General features: G+C 44.7%; 1 protein-coding gene across 4 annotated transcripts in view; it reads left to right on the forward strand.

The window, feature by feature from the left end:
• TLN2 (talin 2) overlaps nt 1-19,216 on the forward strand; it is a 187,224-nt gene that overhangs the window by 32,056 nt on the left and 135,952 nt on the right. Inside the window, exons 1-2 of one of the 4 annotated variants that reach the window (XM_048318037.1) lie at nt 8,344-8,432; nt 12,424-12,537. The gene's annotated coding sequence lies outside the window, so the exon portion shown is untranslated. Of the gene's footprint in view, nt 1-8,343; nt 8,433-8,719; nt 8,814-12,423; nt 12,538-19,216 lie in introns of those variants that run through there. The other 3 variants (XM_048318038.1, XM_048318039.1, XM_048318041.1) reach the window with 3 other exon arrangements.

Genomic DNA, 19,216 nt, shown 5'->3' on the forward strand with positions numbered 1-19,216 from the left:
CCCAAAGCCAAGCGGCGACCCTTCTTCCAGCCCCCCAGGTCCCCCCCCCCCCACACGGCGCCGATGATAGCCATTGTTCCATCTGCGTCCGCCGCTGCTGCGTCTTCACAGTCCCCTGCCGCTCCCGAAACACTGGTGCCCAGAGCGCCGGCCACGGCTGTCCTGCTGTCTCCGGCACCCCCTGTGCACGTTACTGCAGGAACCCTACCCCCCCACCCTGCCGTTCAAGCGCACACAGCACGCCCCGAGCGGTCCCCCGGCCCCTCGCCACAGCAGCCGCCTGTGTCTACTTCCGCTCCTCCTGCCGTTTCTGTGCGGTTCCCCAATCCCGGCACACCATCGCTTGCGCTGGGAGCGCCCCAGCTCCGCGAGCCACTTGATGCCGGTGCCGCGCTGCCTGCACGGATGTCTGCAGTCTCCTCCGTTCCTGCCCCTGCTCCAGCTACGTCTCCCGGCACTGCAGCCTCATCTCCCGCGGCACCACCACCCACCCCAGCCCAGCCTACAAGCTTCCAGCAGCAGCACGCCGCCATCCAGCCACCAGCCCTCCTGCCTCCCGCGACCGCAGCCCCAGCCCCTGGTTCTGCAGTCCTGCCATCTTTCGCTCCGCCCGAACCGCCCGCCACACGGACTGCTGCCCTTACAGCCTACCGCGCGGACCTGATGACGCAACACGCGCATGCGCCATTGCTGCAACTCCCGGACCAGTGGTATCAGTCCGCTCAGACTTCTCCAACCTCAGCACCGCTCCCGGGACCAGCCGCGCATCCTCCCGCGACTCCGCCGCGCAGCTCCACCCCGCCTCCTCGCCCGCCGCCACCGAGATCGGCTGCACCACTCCCGAACTCTGCCGTTCCATCGCTGCCCCTGCCGGGTCCCATCCCCGCGCCGCAGCCGCCCCCGCCGGGGTCCCCCGACACCGTACAGCCGTATCCCTCCGCGCAGCGCAGCCTTGCCTCAGAAGACGCGAGCAGGGGGGGAACCGAGAGCAATAATGCAGCTCCAGTGGCAGGGGAGACGGAGAGCCCCTCTGCCGGAGCTGATGCTTTAAATCTAACACAAGTAAACTCTGAAAAGCAGCCAGATTTGTTTGCAATAAGCCCCAGAGTCCCGCCGGCAAGCGGCGGGGATCTTGCAACCCAGAAAGAGAAAACGAGTTCTGAAAGTTTGTCAGCACTACCTTCTGAATCAAAAAATCCTCCAAAGTGCTCAGATTATTCTAAATTAACAGATTGCCGTGAAATAAGACCCCAAATCTATAAAGATGAAAGTCTTAGTCTATTAACTAAGCCTGTGATAGCTAGCCAACAGCCTGACAGTCCTAAAATGTGGGCTCCCATCTCCACTCTCCAAATTAAAGAACTAAAAAGTGCTGTAAGATACAGTGGCATTTGCTCACCGTATCTTAAACAACTGCCAAAAAGTACCCTAAAAGGAACACATCAAACTTTAAAACGCATTTTAAATCAACAGAAAAGGGGAAAAGCCCAGGCTACACCTCAAAGGAGGTTGAATAAGGCTTTGTATGTTTATAATTTTTTGAATAGCTCTGCAGAAGAGCCTGATCCCCCCATCTTCAGACATTTCTTAAACAACAAAAAAGCAAAACTGAAAGAGCACCCTCCAGTTTTAATTAAGAATTTAGCATCAGGAAAAATAGAAAGACCTTATGATCTTATAATGTGGGGAAAGGGATTTGCATGTCTCTCCACAGGTGAAGGAACCAAGTGGATTCCAGCAAAGAACGTGAAGCTGTACCACGCATCAAAGCCCACTGTCTGTTCCACTTCAGCCAGTGACCCCACGAGTGGAAGCCGAGAAGCCGGCACTGAAATGTGAACTCGGCAGAACCACTGAGAGAAGATTGTCTGCCAGAAACAGCTTGAGAAAAGAATGGAGTTTTAGCATTATTTGTGTAGATGCATGTTGCTTTTAACCTTTTGTTTTTGTTTTTATAATGAAGCTTTACCTGTAAATCAACCAAAGACAAAACCTAAGGGACCTAGCTAACCAAATTACAACAGATAACTCGTCTTGGCTAGACAGTTTGTTTGATGGTTGGAGCTTTGCACCCTGGCTAAGGGAACTCTGTAAAATAGGCTTGATTATTCTAGTAGTAATAATTATAGTTTTAGTAGCAGTACCTTGTATACTTCAGTGTGTGCAAAAAATGACAAGTAAGACTATGTCTAATATCTTAATTGTCCGTCGAAAAGGGGGAGATGTTGGGGAAGATGAAACAGGAAAGCCTTGGAAATATGATTGCCTGACAAAAGATTTTGGGAATATGAAAACTACAGGCAACATCGAAATGAAAGCCACTTTTGAAATACCAGGTCTTAGTTACTGAACAACTAGAAAACAATGGTATGGCCGACTGAAGTAATCCCCTCTTGATGGAACAATACCCTCTGCTTGCAAACAGGTCCAAGGGTCAGAGCAGACCCTACTAGCTCAGCAGAAGGGGTCCAAAGAGTAGTTTTTAGAAGTTAAGATGTAACACTCTATGGTAATATAAGAACTCTTATAGGCTGTATGTAAATGCTATAGGATTTGTATCTTGTATTAGATTGGTTAGTGACAATTAGAATATTCAGTACAGAAGATGATTTATTGTATTGTAACCAGGACTTCAGACATTCCTCACTTCCACTTCTATTCTTGCTCTTACTCTTGCTCTTACACTCTCTCTCTCTCACCCGTTTACTCTCTTGCTCTCTTGGGCCTGCTCAGAGCTGAGTCTACCAGCTCTGAGCAGTGCCCCAATACCCACGCCCTTTACAATAAACCGGCTGTGTCCCAAGACCTGCCTATAGAGATCTCTCGTCTCCATCCGTCACCGTCTACGTCCGGCCGTCCCGACTGGACCCCCAGAACCCCATAACCTACAAAGGTCCAATTATTACAAGAATAAAGAAGACCATGTAAATTAAGAACATGGTTGTTGCAGCATAGTAATACTGTGGGTTTGGTATAGTGCAATGGTATGGAATGGATAAAGTGGATGTTACCAAAAAGGCAAACAGTATTCACACCAGGCAAGCAGCAAAATTGCCATCCCCAATTTCACTTCCCTCTCACACATGCAAGACCTTCACTGAAGGTGTTGGACACAAGATCTGGCACATGCTATTTTACACCCACTGGTGGACACGTGGCAGCTACCAGTGGAGGTGAGTAATTGGGAAGAAAATCAGAGCCATCCTCCTTCCCCTATACCCTTGTCCACCTGTAGCACAGGGGGCTTTTACTGCCACAGTCCCTCAGCTCAGGGAGGTCTTGGGATGTTGCCCAAGGGGGGTAGGGAGGAGATAGTTGTGGCTCTGATGAAGTCAGATGACAGCAATAAGACTCAAGGTAGCAGAAATAATTTAGTTTTCATAAAGCCCATTAACTGCTCGCAATTGCAAGAACTATGGTATCAAGAAGACACTAAATCAGCAGAAGTAAGCAGTACAGTTTAAAATACCTACGAATACTGAAGAAAACTCTAAAGAATCCAGAATTATGTGAATAAATGGAACATATGCTCCCTTGTCAATAAACTCAGATAGTAAAGAGGGGCTTAAAGAGAAAAAAAAGTCTAGGTACAAATACTAATTAGAAATTAATCAGCTCAGTTTCAAAATAGCAGAAATCAGCTAGAGTTCATTGGATTCACAAATTAAAGCTAAAAAGACACTGGAGAGGGCTGTACAGATTTTGAAAAGCATGGAGTTCTAATGATCCAGAGGAGACCACAAAAACCCTAAAGAAATTAGTAATCTTCTTACAAACACTTAAATAGGCATTAGCCAAGCAGAGCAAAGAAAAAATTTCAGTCTGTGAAGTTACAACTTCAATAAAGTCTAGATTACAACCCACTTGTTTATCGTGACCAAAGAGAGTGGAACAAAAAGAACCCATCTAAATTAGCACCACAAACCTGGACTAGGTTCTTATAGAAACTTCCTAGCAAGCCTAGTAGAATACCAGAACAAGCTACACCAAGACACTACAATATTCCCTAGGACAAGAGCTTTAACAAAGGAAAAAAACTGCAAACCCTCCCCCCCAACAAAACAAAAAACCCAGAAGCCACCACACAGCACCCAAACAAAAGCAACAAGACAAGTATTAGGATAGCAGACAAGCCCAACAAAAAACCCAAACCTTTAGAGACTACACCAATAAAGCACAACCAAGAAAGCTCAGGTGCAGGGCTGAGCTTATATGGAGCTCCTGGGCCACGTGGGCAGAGGGGGTGGGTGGAGGCCCCAGGTGAGGTTGGTCAGGGCCATTAAGGCTATGAGAGCACTCAGAAGCATTCCCACCTGCTAATGCTGAAGTAATACTAGCAATGCTGAGATTTGCTTAGTATTACTGACCAAGGATAAGTCTGACTCATTATAAAAGTCACTTTTATAAATATGTCTTCAATATGGCTTGCAAAGCTATCCCATGTATTTATTAAAATAGTCTTATCACACACACAGAATCTAGTTTACAGACTTGGGTATGATTTAGGCTGCATTTTAATTGACTTGTTCTGAGATAGTGGTTTAAAATGTACTTGAAATGACAGATGAGAAAATTGTTTATAATGTACTTCATTGAAGGTCCCTGCGCACAGACTGGTTCACCCAAAACATCAGTAAATATGCCAGTGCTGCTCTCATCCACAGGATATTTTGAGGACCAGAATGCCAAAGTAATTGCAAAACAAGGATTAACAGAGGGCTGTGAACAAGTATGACAAGTATGACAGCATTTAGGGTTAGTTTGTGTGGGTGCTTCATGAGTGTTTTGGGAGATCATTTAACGTCTGTCTCCTGACCCGTGGGAAAGGCAAACCACTGGAGAACATCCCTGATGTTCACACACCAGACCCATTTCACTTTGAAGAAGGACATCAGATTGTTGTGATTCTTTCTCTGATAAAACACACTTACCCTTAAAGTTCTGGGGTTTAGTAATCAGATGATGAAAAGATAAGGTGTTAGAATAGCTGGGATGGCAGGAAAACATAACCTTAGAAGTGAAGTCAGGTGTCCAATAGAATATCTTAATTTCAAAATGTTCTCTGAATACAAATAAAGCCTAGAATTATTTTTTATGTTATTTTTCCACTCAGCCACAACGAATCATAACCATTACTGTCACAGATGGTAATTGCAACTGGAGTCAGATTTACTCTCAGGAGATTATTATGCCATGCAGATACTAATATCTCAAACTCCAAAGCTACGACTGGTAAAATCAGTTCAACTATACTCCAGAAAACCACTGAAAGGCTGAATAGGACAGACAGACCAAAACTTCTGTAGAAATGCTAAAGAAGTTTTGGGTCTTGTGAATACTTTGGTGTAAGTGCTTTCAGATCCATCTATAATGTTACCATTATTTTTTTTCAAGGGAAATGCACCTATCTGAAATTTTTATAAGCTGAAATACTGTAAAGAAACCAGGAAGCTATAGTTCTGTTCTCTATATCCACTGTACTGAAGAAAATAAAAGTATATTTCTCATTAATGAAACAACAAAACTGAATCTCCACAGGACAGATTGACAGAATACCTCATTTATTATTGCATTAGTTTTATCAAGGAGTCTTACTGTAGAATGCAGGTATGTGCTCAGAACACCTCGTATTTGATATGATGCAAACATAAGGGAAAAAAAAAAAAAGCTGGTTTTCCCCAAAGCAAGTCACTAGCTGGGTACAAAGGGAGATAGTAAACGTGTCCAGGGAGATAGTAAATGTGTCCAGACACACAGATGTATTGGGAGGAGCAAGACACAGAAATTATACAGGGGAGCCTAGTCTTGACATTGCACTCCATATTGTAGTGAAATTTTGTTCTTTGGGATTGGGGGGGTACTTTTAGTGACATTTTGATGAAATCTCTTTGCAGAGATTTCAAAGTAGCTATTTGGAGGTCAACGCAGGACAGAGATTTTATCAGCCTTCCTGTGAGCTGAGAGGAAACAGAAGAACACAGAAATGACAAAGGCAATAGAGACTGGAGTTGTGGCTTTGCATGTTACTATGTGAGAGAACACATAGGTTAGGAAAAGGTTTAAAAATTAAGGCAGAAAAAGATAATGCAATCAAGTATAGTTATGGAGTACAAGAAGTTTCTCTTGAAGCAGTATTGCAGCCAGGAAATAGGATAATACTGCATGAAGAGAAGAATGAAATGTATCATCATGTATTTTTTAAGAGGGAAGTTTAAGGGAAAACCACATTGTTGGAAGCTTATCATCATGGTAGTAAAAGGCCAGGGAAAAACCCAAACCAACAGCCAACAAACCAAACACCCCAAACTGCTCTTTATGCAAATGTTATGGCTGTTCACTGGTAACTTACATGTGCAAAAGTACCTCTAAACCACAAGAAATACTTTAGTTATCACTTCTTTTAATAACAGATTGGATAGTATCTCTTTAGTAACAGATGATAACAATAACTCATTTGTAAAACTCGTATATTGTCAAGTATTGGCAAGTTATAAGGCAAATCCTGTGTAGCCTCTATTTTAGTTAAGAGGGCAGACACTTCTTGTTTGTTTGATAAAGCTGGCACAGCTCAGGGTAACTACTAGGGATGTTAAAATTGTGATGCTTTTAATTCTGCAGGGTGGGTGTATAAGATAATCTGGTTGGGTTTTGTATCTACAGACTGCGTTAAACACGCCCACCAAGTGTGTTGATACAAGCTCTGTAACTGTGTTGGACTGTGTCACCAGGCATTGTGCGTTCAGCGTCTTAAGGTTGATTTGTTGGAGCAAGATTACTCTGGAAGGCAAAACAAGCTGTATACTGATGCAGCTCTTTTAAGCTGGTTACAAGTAAAAATATTTACTAATGCCTGTGCATCAGCTAAATCAGGTGAAATTATTTTAATTGCATGATTTTCAACTGTTGTAGTTTTACAGACAGAGGCCTCAGTATATATGGCATTAATTAATGTAATGGACCTAAGTTGGAGTAGGTATTTATTTTTTCATATTTGTATCAATATATTGGTGAGGAAACCATTTACACAACTCTAACAGTGTTAGAACTGTTCAAATAATACCAGCTGTGTAAGGGAAACCCTGAGTCTCCTTTACTGCTACAGCAGTTCAATTGTTGCTGGTGTTGGATCCTGGCCTGTGTCAGGAACAATGTGGCCAGCAGGACAAGGGGTGTGATTCTTCCCCTGTGCTGGGCACTGGTGAGGCCACACCTCGAGATGTGTCCGGTTCTGGGCCCCTCAATTCAGAGAGAACATTGAAGTGCTGTAATGGGTCCAGAGAAGGGCAAAAGTGCTGGGGAAAGGTCTGGAGCACAGGTCCTGGGAGGAACAGCTGAGGGTGTTTAGCCTGGAGGAGGCTCAGGTGTGACCTTATCACTCTTTACAACTCCCTGAAAGGAGGGTGTAGCCAGGTGGGGGTCGGGTTCTTTTTCCAGGCAATCAGTAATAGGACAAGAGGATATAGTCTTAAGCTACGCCAGGGGAGCTTTTGGTTGGACATAATGAGAAATTTCTTTGCAGACAGACTGATTAAACATAGGAATAGGCTGCTCAGGGAGGTGGTGGAATCACCGTCCCTGGAGATATTCAACAAACAACTGGACACGGCCCTCAGTGCCATGGTCTGGTTGACGAGGTGGTGTTCGGTCGTAAACTGGGACTCGATTACCTCAGAGGTCTTTTCCAACCGAGTGCATTCCGTGACCTTGTAAGCACAGCACAACACACTCCGCGGGCGGTCCGGGCTGCTCTCCACGCCTAGGGACCGGTACCCGCGCGTTTCTGTGGCCCTGGCCCCGTCCCCACCGCAGCTCCGCGGGGCCAGGGCGCGGCTCTGGGGGGGCCTGGCTGGGCGGGGGGCGCGCGGCCCCGCGCGCGCTGCCTGAGGGGCCGGCCGGGCGCCTCGCGCCCCCACAGCGGCCCCCGCTGGTGGCGGTGCCCTGTGGGGTCGTTCTCCTCCCCGTGGGGCTGCTCCGGCCTTCCTCCTCCTTCTCCTTCTTCTCCTCCTTCTTCCCCTAAGGAGCTGCTGTGCCCTGGCTGCCGTGGTGCCGGTTGGGCAGAGCGGGAACGACGCTATCTCACCGCCTGGGTGAGGGCTGCGGCCGGCGGAGGTGCCTCTCCCTCAGGCCCAGGCAAGAGGGAGCTCCGAGCCCTTGGCTGAGGCGGGCTCTGCTCCCGCCGGTGTCCGGGCGCGGGGTGGGAGCCGCGGGTCCCTCAGAGCGGGCCGGGCGGAGGGCGGTGGAGCGGCCCGAAGTGATGACGCGCTTCCTGCCCTCCCCGGCGGGGGTCTGCGCCTGGAGTCCGCAGCCGCGGCAGCTGCGGGCGGCGGCGGCCGAGCTGGCGGGAGCGGGCAACAGGCGAGCGGGGGAAAGGAAGGAAGCGAGAGAGCGGCGGGGCTTAGACGCTCCGCAATGCTACAGTAACAGCGTTCCCGGTAGGAGCCTGCGAGGACCCTTGTCCTGCCCCGCCGTTGCACGTTGCATAGAGCGTGTGGTCTGTGCGGAGCCGCCGAGAGGGGGAAGACTCGGCGCGGGGCTGAGCGGCGGGAGCGCGGAGCCGCTCGGCTGCCGCGGGGCTCTGGATGCGGGCAGCGCGCTGCCCCCGAGCAGCGGCAGCCGCCGGTTGCCGGTGCCCATCTCCCCCGCACAGGCTCGCCCGCGGGTAGCGCTGCCCGCCCAACAAGTTGCCGGTTCCAGGGAGGGCAGCAGCAGCCCGGGCCAGTGCTGTGCGGGCTGAACCCCGGGAAGAGGAGAGCGGCCTCGGCTCACCTATCCTTCGTCAGGAGCCGGGCCGGGAGGAAAACAGCGATCTTTCGGTATTTCCCTGTGCCATATAGGGCAGGAATAGGAGAAAGGTGCTGGGGCGGCCGGTCCCTCGCATCATGCCTGGGGGAGCGTGGCGTGGCTGGGGGTGGGTTTGCCCGGGGAACGGAGCTGTTCGTTGTTGGGCGCTATTGGCAACCGCGATGGAGAAAAAACCTTTTCGCAATACGTGGTGAAGTGACGACCTCCCAAGGACGATCCTGCCGCGTCTGCATACGCGTGGATCTATATCCATCTATCTGTGTCTCTGTCCGCATCTTCCCACGAGAGCGGTGGGACGGCTCGGCTTGGAAGCGGGTCGCAGGGCGGTCCTGTAGGGCCACCCCGGAGGGGAGGGAAGGACGCGGCCGCCCCTGCGCAGCGTAGACGAGGGTGGGTGGGTGGCTGAGCCGCGCTGCTTCGCAGCCTCGCCGTTCCCCGGGCCGGCCTGGGGCGTGCAAGGGTCCAGCGGCTCCGGGCTACCTGCCCCGGTGAGGCTTCGTGTCCAGGGCTGAGCAAAGCGCAAAACCTCTCTTGGTGCGGGGCGGCACTGTGTGCTTGCAGCGGGGCTGTCCGTGCCCCGGGCTGGGGTCCGCCTGTGTGTCCTGACACCTCTGTTTTCCCATGCCCTCCTATCAGATATCTGTGGGTGCAGTCTTGCCTTCGGGTGTCTGGAGATCCCCGGCGCAGTGTCACTGCGTGGGAACACCTGACTGAGAGCAGGAGCCTCTGCTGGCTTTGTGCTCACCTTCTATAGCGCTTTTGTTCTGCTGACCAGCCATTTCAGTTTTTTTAGGCTTTACTATTTATGTGTTAAGGTGCTGCTATGATGTCTAGTTAGAAAGATTGTGGGAATGTTCATCGATTGAAAAAATCTCTTGTAAGATTAAACAATTGTCCACTTCCCTCCAAATATTTTTAAAGTTTATTTTGTAGACCTGTATTTTGGAGCCAAATTTGAGCCATATTAAATTTCAAGGCAGTTCTGTGTTTGGAAGTATGTTACTTAGAGGCATTGGGGAGTTCTGCATTCTCAGGAAAGCCCAAAGGCTATGGAACAATGTCCCTAGGATTTAAAAACAAAGAAGCAACACATTTCTGAGATTGCTCTTATGTAAAACATGACTCATTTGTATGTAGATGGCAGTGCGTTTTAAGTAGGAATGCAAGCTGCCAGTGTTAATTAAAATACCTTACAAATTGTAGTATATGAAAAGCTTTCATATCTGTATGGTGTAATGGTCAGCCATACTTCCAACAGAACAGCTGTTAGACAAGTTAACTGTGAGTTAAGTTGGCTGAACTACCTTTCCTGCTTTAATTTTCATAATTTGACATTTTCAAGGGAGATTCAAGGTTACCACACAGCTGAGGAGGGAGGAGGCGTGTCTCTTGCCTCTTGGAAGTGCATTTCATTTGAGTTTCATAATGCCTCATTTAACTCACTGGTCACTGCAGAAGTAAAGGGTTTAGTGGAATTCTGGCTTATCTGTTGGTGACAAAATTATTGAGCTTATGTAAGATAAGAATACTTCTTGTTTCTGGTTGCCAATCTAAGTGGGTTAACTATGGCAAACTTGGATAATATTCAAGTTCTGAATTTCAGTGTAAAGTTAGGTAAAGTCTACGGCCATTTCATATAGGATACCCATTCATTTTACTATTCAGATTACAGCAGTTTATCCTGAATAATTGTCCTGTGTGTTCTTAGAGTAACATCTGTTGCATGATATCATGTAATGAAATGTAGTACAGCCTAATTTAAGTTGATTTGAAACATTGCCATTGCACTGTAGTAGTGCCTGAGAAGGCGAGAGGTTTTGTGGTGTGTGTGATGGATAGATTGGTTACGAGTAGACAGTATTGAGAAAGATGAACTTGCATTTGAACTGCATAGGATTAAGTAATTTTACTCTGAGCTTGGTTTGTTTTACAGTTTTACTTAGACTTCTTTCATCATTTGCCAGCTAATGTAATGACTGAATTCTGCTTATATTAGGAAATCCATCTACAGTTATAAATATAACTATCAGTACAAAACACCACTACAGTAGAGTCAAGTCTTATTTTGGAGTGGGAGGAGTGGGCTTGAAAGAACTGTCTAGCTGTGGCATAGCTTGAACTGCATGATGACTTAAAACTTTTGCTGTGAAAACTTTCTTTTATTTGATATTGTTTCTTCAAAGATTTGACTCCACATAGCAAGGATGTTCTGAGGCATCAATATTTGGATTGTTACTTTATATGCTTACCTATATAAGATGTATCTATTAAACCTGTGCAAATGTAATCTAGATGGCTTGCAAAAATGGCAGTACTTAATTAGTCACCACATCTAGACAGTAGTTCAAACATCTCACCTCCATTCCTTTTTGTGGCATTGTAGTGTAAGATAACTGTTGGGATATTAGTGTTGTATGTTCATGAAATACGAGCAATACTGTTCGTTGAAGTATCCCTCCAATCCATAATTTTAGCATTATAGTACTGAAAGCACCATTTGAGTTGATTCTCAGCTGCCAGTCCTATCTAACCCTTGGAGATTTTGGTAAACTGCCAAATGTGTAGACATCTTGATATTATTTATTTTTTTCTTAATATGCAGAGTTTCTTGCTAAGCAGTGCTTTCTAGATGCTGCCTTTGCACCGGGTCCTAATTAGGAAAGAAGTGTGAATGTCTTTACAGACCACTGTACCAGCTTTCAGAAATTCTTTTCTTTTCCCTGCTTTTGAATCTTTAAAAGTTTTGGCAAGTCTGCTTATGCATGTTTCTACAGACAATAGAATGCTGATGCAAATTGAGAACAGCAAGCAAAATAGTTGGGTGTTGTTGCAAATGGGGGGAGGCTGTCTTAATCAGGCTTACTCTTCATTTGTTTACTTTTGGATTTTAGTGTTTCAGTTGGGACAAATAGAGCTGGAAATTGCAGTTTGGTAGTCCTGAAGGAGAATGCAGGTTTTTGCTTCCAGAGTTCTGCTTCTCACCACATATGTTTATAAAAATACACATTGAATTGAACTGCACAATTTTTGGGGAGAGGGAGGATACAAATTGTAAAGCAGAGGGCTTTTTCAGAGTAGTTTAGCTTACGACTTCCAGAGGCTGTGTTAAGGAGAATAATCTAGGGTTTTGCAACTCTGTGGATGAGATTATGATTATGGACATCATGCTGTGTCTTAAGATCTCTTATGCTTTATTTTTGTTGTTGTGAATAAACAATCTATTCCTTTTACACAATTAATGGCTTGAAGGTAGTCTGAGCTCCTTAGATGTGTAAGTGCTCATCCACAGCATGCGGTGCAATCCGGGTCTGATCAGTGTTGAGAGAATTGTGCCTTTTGTCTCTGGGTGCAAGGAGGTTACACCTTTGGAGTGAGGCTGGTGTGCTTGAGGATGAGAAGGTGGTGGGGAGCCTGTGCTTAGTTTTGACACCAGACTTGTAACTGTGTACAATGAATTTTGTAGGTTTCTGTCCCTGCTAGTGCTGCTGAAAACCGATTTCACAGTAGAGAACCATTTCCCTGGGTGTGCTATGTGCATACATGCTTATCTTGGAATTGAGTTTGAATTAGCCTGCATACTTGAGGCAATTGTGGTAACATTTTGATATTTTCCACTTCCAGTTGCAAGCTGGGATTTCATCCCCAGAGATACACCCCCTCGATTCTCAAAGCTCCTGTGCCTTTTTACTCAAGCATCTTCATAAAGCTAGAAAATGCACTGACTGACTTCACAAGGTGAGGGTGACTATACAACAGTAAGTCTTGTCTTAAAATACCTTTACAGTATTACAGTACTGACTTACTTGTAGTCCCTTTACTTGGCAGCTAATGGTTGAGTCCCTGCCAAGATGGGCCAGGCTGGCACTTCAAACTGCCTTCCTTTCATTCTCAGTAGGTAGCTCATCTTTCTGTGTTTGGGCAGCAGGAAGAAAGTATGGGGTGAAGTGAACGGTAAATGAACCTTGTGTCTTTCTCTATGGTAACTTTTGTAAGGTTGTGATTTCTTATTTCTTTATGAAAAAGTGACATATAACCCAGGAACAAGCAGGAGGCTCTCAGTCTTCTAAATCACAACAAATAACAATTGAGGTGATAAAGAATCAATGGTACTACATGGGCTGATTACTTTTTTGAGTTGAATAACAATTTACATTTGTCAGCCATGGCAGATTTGTTGCTCTAATATATTGAAGTGTTTATTGTTTTGCTGAAGTATTTGGTGTAGTGGTGTGAAAACCTCTTAAACAATGATGTTGCCTTCAGCTTAAAAAGGTCTTCAGTTGTGTAATGCTTTTCTTATTACATATTCTTGTTTATTTTCATATACTGATCTCTCTTTACCTTTCTTGATAGTTGGTATCTGTAACTTGGTTAATTAACCCTTTGTCTCAGCAACCTCAAGTCCAGCCTATCCTGTGGTTTGGTTTCAGTTGTGTTCTGTACTAGCAGGATAGTTCTGATTTTTCTGGAATGTGAGATTTAAAGTTTGTGTACACATGACATAAATATAAGCATAAAACAGTTCCAAAAATTGCTGGCTTGAATTTGTACAGCTGGAAACATTAATTAGGCTTAAAGTAATTTATGGCGACTACAATTTACCTTTGCTCAGTTTACATGTGCCAAGTTGTTGCATTCCACTGTGGGGAACTGCAAGGAGTTCTTTTAAAAATGGATGCTCAGGAACGAAATTAAGCCAAACGAGGCAGGCGTTGTTATCTGAAAACCGTTTATTGGTAACGAAAAACAAAATAAAAAGGAGTTACCCTACTAATGAGGGCTAGGAAAGACACAGCAAGACTAAGGAAAATGGGAAAGGAATGGGGGGAGAGAGAGAGGGGACAGGGAGAAAAAGAGGGCGTTACCACCAGCGAGCCAGGGCAGTGCTGTCGGCGTCCAGGAGGCGTGGGGTGCGCACGCTGCCTGCCTGCGGACGGGCTGGGTCTGACCGAGCCTGCGCGGCTCTCGGAGAGGCGTGGCTTCACTGGCGTGGCTCCCGCGGCGACGGCGCCGGCCACGCGGTGAGTGGGTTCTCGGACGGGCGGACCAGGACCCTGGACAGGGTCACGGCGACCGGCTGGATCGGGGCGGCAGGGTTGGATGCAGGCAGCCCAGGCAAAGACGCGGGGCGAAGCGGCAAGGCAGCGGTCAGAGAGGCAGGACAGGTGCGAGGGCAGGAGAGCCAGAAGGCAGGCTGGGGCCAGGGCAAAGGAGGAAGTGAGCGAACCGCCGAATGAACACCAGCGAGACCCCCGTGAGCAACACCGCAGTTAGTTTTTATACGCCCCGGCCCCTCCCAAAGTCCGCCCGCTCACAGGGCACCATTGGTCCAGTCCAACCTTTCTTTGCTGTCCGTTGGTGGAGACCTTTTCGCGACCTGATTGGAGAAGCCCCTCCACAGTGTTTCCTATTCACTGCCTCATGGGAGGTGTTGCCAGGCAAAGTCCTCCCAGAGACAAGGCTTGTAGTTGCCTCCTGCGCTTGGCACATGTGCACCCCTCCTTCACATACCTGTGACAACCATTGTTGAAGCATAGCAAAACTGAATTGGCTCCTCACACAAGTGCTGTGTAGCAGGAAATGGCAAAGTGGCACTTGGCAGGCAGAACAGAAGCAGGAAAGACATTATTGATGTCTGACAGAAGTGGTGGTGCCTTTTTAAGAAAAGACCTAGGGTAGTAGGAGGGATGGTGTCAGGAATGTGATGGTGGTGTAGCACTGAGGGGCATAATCCTTAGACACAATAAATATGTTTAGATACCATGACAGAATCAAAATTTAGCAATGGACCTATAAATGAATATATGAATAAATGAAATCAGGAAGCCCAACTTGAATATTTCAGTTTACTATAGCTTGCAATTTTTGTAATTCTTCATAATTTTTGACTGAAAGATTTTCTTAGATGATTTTTTTGTTGTGGAACACATCTGTTGACAGGGGCATATCTGAACTCCTGGGGAAAGGATCAAGTGGGAGTCACTGCTGCACAGCCAGCGCATGGGGTCAAGCAAAAGGAACCAGTGGCGTCTCCTGGGTCAGGGCATCACTAAAGGCCCTGGTACAGGGAGGAAGAGATAAATGTCCAGCTTCAGTTGAAAAAAGCAAAGGCTGTGGGAAATGAGATCACTCTGTTGTGATGTTAAAAGTACTCTTTGGAATATTATGTGCAACAGCTGAGGATCTACAGACCCCAGGCAAGAACCCAAGATGTTGTAGTATGTACCAACCTTGAAAAATATTTGGTGTTTTTTAATTAAAAAAAAAAAAATCAGTGCTGTGTTTGCAGTTGTGAGTAAGGTCGAGATAAGCCTGGTTGTTGCTGGGTTGTCTCTTCAGCTGCAGTGTCATGCTAACCAGACTTAGAAACAGCTGAGGAGTGTAGGTGTAGGTACAGAAGACTAAAACCTGTGAAGAAGGGGTAGTTAAGTTTGCCTCGTGACCTTGGGCAGATCAGACTATGGATTAAGTACAGAACAAATCCAGACATGAAGAGGGGTTGCAGGGGGTCTCATGAGTTGTGTGTGAGGCCTGTGTATGTAGTGGACCTGGATAAGTAAGGGGTCTATTGAAATGGTTCACAGGTGCTGTATGAATGAGTGAAAATCTGTTCTCTCTCTGTCATGGGCAGAGAATGTTTTTTCAGAGTTTTCATGTCAGAGCTTTAGCTGACTGTGTAATACCACTCCCAAGGGAATGGCAGGGCTTTAGTGATGAAGAGATGAGGCAGAAAAACACCTTGATTGTGGTACAAGTGTGTGGTTAAGGTGAGCTACTTACACAGCAGTAGTTGGAGGTTATTTAACACAGATAAGGGAAGCCTGCAAGTGGGAAGAAGGGTATATGTGGCCTGAGGAACCAAGCAGACCAGTACTGGAGCAACTGTAGGGCCGGGCTATGAAAGTGGCTCAGTAATGAGTGTGAATATCTGTGTGGGAACAAAGTGTTCCTGCCTTAATGCTATTATCATTCCTTTTCAGAGATAAATTACAGTTTGAAGTGTTAAAAATGCCATCTGCGTGTGAGGGCAAAAAACCTCAAGTACTTTCTGTTGAAAACTAAAAGCACTGTTTTCCATGTGGATCTTAGTATAATCAGCCATTGCCTTAACTTCTCTGGAATAATATTGCCAGCCTACCAGGTCTTTTAAGGCAGTGGTTTCCAAAGATTTTTTTGATCTCATGCCCTTATCAGTAAAAGATTTGTGAGCACACCCCAAAAATGTGTATTATTTATAAATTTACACACATACTATTCTACTATTATTATACACATTAGAGAACATACACAAAAAATAGAAATTAATAGAGGACAAGACAAATGGTTAGAAAATATGTTTTATTTTTTACCAAAACCGTTTTTTACTTTCATTAAGGAATAATTTAGTGAGAGCTATGTGATTGAATGTGCCTCTCTAAATTTTTTTAAAATGTTGGTTCATCACTTGTGTACAGCCATTTTAAGGGCTGCTTCTAGGTTCAGCTTGTTTCAATACTTGGTTTTAATGGCTGTCCTATCCAAATGAGATGCCTCACGAAGACAGATCCAAGTGGAAGAAGTGCATTGTTGGTTTTGCTTACTAAATCATGATACTAATTCTCTACTTCCATACACTAACTATGCAGAGGTTCTTCTTGGAATTAATCTATTAAATTTCCATCTTCCCTGATGTCAATCAGTTGTTCTTGCAGGCTAATGGCAAAATGTTGCATTCTTCTCTTTTCCTGAAGCACTTCTTTTGGAAGGTTTTTAAACAGGGTTTTGGGGGTTTTTTAAAGATTTTTAAAGTTTAGGAAATTATGTATAGCTTTCAGAGGTTTTTATAGGAGGTTTTTTTCCAGTGGAAACATTTCCAAACATCTGTTTTCAAAACAGTCTCTGTAGAGTGAGTTTCTTATTGAAGGCAATTACTCTCTCGCTCCCTGTTAAAATGTCAGCTTCACCTTTAAGGGACACCTTAGGTGTGTCTTTATTTGAAAATGTCTGGTAGGTAGCACAGTACTGACAGCCCCTTGTCATCACAGAAAAGATCAGCCAGTTTTGAACAGTTGTCTTTGTAGGAAAAAACCGCATAACGTGTCGTTACTTTTGACAACTCTTTTAAGCCCTTTGTCACAAGATAAGTAGCAAAACTTACTGTGGGAATATGAATATCATGGTTGCTCTCCATCTTCTTACAAGGTATTCTACTGCTTGAAGATCTTATTTTTACAAAATTACATAATCAATGACATCCTGTAGCACTTGGTGCACTTCTGCCTGCAGCATTGCTACTTTAGTTTATCTATGAATGATGCGGTGAAAGAATTTCACGTGTGGTTGTGGAGCGACTGCTTTAACTGGAATAAAAAATAGAAGGATTCCAGTGTAAAGGTTACAGATAAAACCCCATAAGTGTACACTTGCACAGTTTTCTCATAAAACATTGTTTCTATTAAAGAAATAATTTACTATTGAGTCTACTCTGATACATCGTTCCTGGAGTGACTCACAAAAGAGAAGTTCCCAATGTGTTTCACTGTTGAAACAATCCAGCATATACCCTAGGATGAGACCTGTAGGAAACATCTCTAAGGTCAGCCAACAGTGTAGCACACCTCCCACACTGCCTAATTTGTTCTGATACTTGTTTCTTCAAATCTTCAGCTCTTTTCTGTGAGTCTTCCAGCAGTATTTGCTGACAAAGTGCCATATTGTCTTCCATGTATTATTTCAGCCATTTTTTACTGCAGTAGGATGACTAAATGTTTCCCCAATGGTATATGCCTTTGTCTCTTTTGCTGTAAAGTAAGAAGCCTTAAAAAAGGCTCTTGAAGATTTGCCATTAAGTTCAGGTGGTTGGGATTTTTTTAAGGGAAGTACTATATTAAGTATCACATGACTTGAAGAAATGGTAAAGGTTTGTCCTCACCTCACTGGGTACTTAATTTTTAAATGTCTTGCTAATCATGACGGCTTCATGTATCACTATCTAGTATCTCAAGGCAAAATGTGTATTTAGGGTGGGGTTTATCATTAAGGATAATAGACATAACCATATTTCAAATAGTTATCATCATAATTTCAACTTTTTTTTGCCAACTTTTTGTCAGATCTGATTAGATTGTTGATTTTACCTCAATGTGTGTGACAAGGAGCTTGTACTGGGAATAGGAAGTCAGTTGTTGCATATGGATTTTGAAGCAAAAGGAAGATGTGTCTTGGCATCTGTGTATCTGACATGATAACACTTCAGAGTCTTCAGGATCAGAGGTGATTTCAGCAAGATTTGCAGCAGTAGAGGGCCCTAAAGGCCCTAAACTATTTGTGTATTTTCCTGGTTAGAATTCCTTGCCTTCATTTGTCTCATGTTACCATACTTGAAAATAGGGTATTTAGTTACATGGTCCACATGTGTTGTGACAGCATGCAAATTTCTATAAGCATGCCTTTGTGAATTGTGGCCTTTGGCTGTGCCAGTTAAACTTTTAGAAATAAACATTCCTAAATAATGGAAGTTTTGTTTTGGTGAATTTTGTTGGGTTTGGGTTTTTTGCATCTGGGACTTGGAAGAAGGGACAGCAATTCTTCTAGTTTGCTTATAGCAGCCAACATAGTGTAGTTCCCATCCTGCCTGAGGCTACAGCAGATAAATTCCAAGTACCTGCAAAACATCTGCTATCAAGCACCAGTACTGTCTTGGTACCCACCCAATAAGTATATCTTTTTATGTACAGCTCATCTTTCTGCAGCTGCCAAGGAGTGAAGTACAATTTTAGCCCCTGAAGAAGATGCAAAAGCAAGGTGGGATTGCAGATAATTGTATTTTGGGTGAAAAGAGAAGATAAAACAGGGAGTTGCTTTTTAAAAGTTGTTTACAAGACACTTAAAACCAAAGGAAGAAATGTAGAATGAAGGCAGAAAATTATAGAATAGAAAGAAAAATGAGAAAGCTTTAAAAAAACCTGCCAGCTACAGTTACAGCTTTGTAAAGACTGAAGACATCTAGTAGTGTTTATTGACTAATTGGTTTTTTTTTTTTTCTGGACTATATACTCATGTCAGATTTCTTGCTTCATGTTTACCTTTCATTATTTTAACCAGAACTATATTACTGCTTGTGAAATACTCTGTTATGATGACCAGATACAGAAAGCAGCCGTGTCATCACAGAAACAGACCTTATAGAACAGTTGTGTTTTATATCTGCACTTGTTCTGATGTCTTCAATAGTTTTGCTGTTTCCTTCTGAATTTGAGTTGATCTGTAAGAACTCTCTAATTCAGCTGTCTTTTATTTGGGACATTTTTCTTTACATGTATTCTATGGGATCTAACTCTCCCATGACATGTGATGAGTGAATCAGGATGCTGGGGACTTGTGCAAGTGAAATTTGTCTTCCTTCTGGGCCTCTAGTAGAAGTTTTGTTTCTTCC

Source organism: Corvus hawaiiensis, chromosome 13, assembly GCF_020740725.1.
Source record: "Corvus hawaiiensis isolate bCorHaw1 chromosome 13, bCorHaw1.pri.cur, whole genome shotgun sequence".
Classification (NCBI taxonomy): domain Eukaryota; kingdom Metazoa; phylum Chordata; class Aves; order Passeriformes; family Corvidae; genus Corvus; species Corvus hawaiiensis.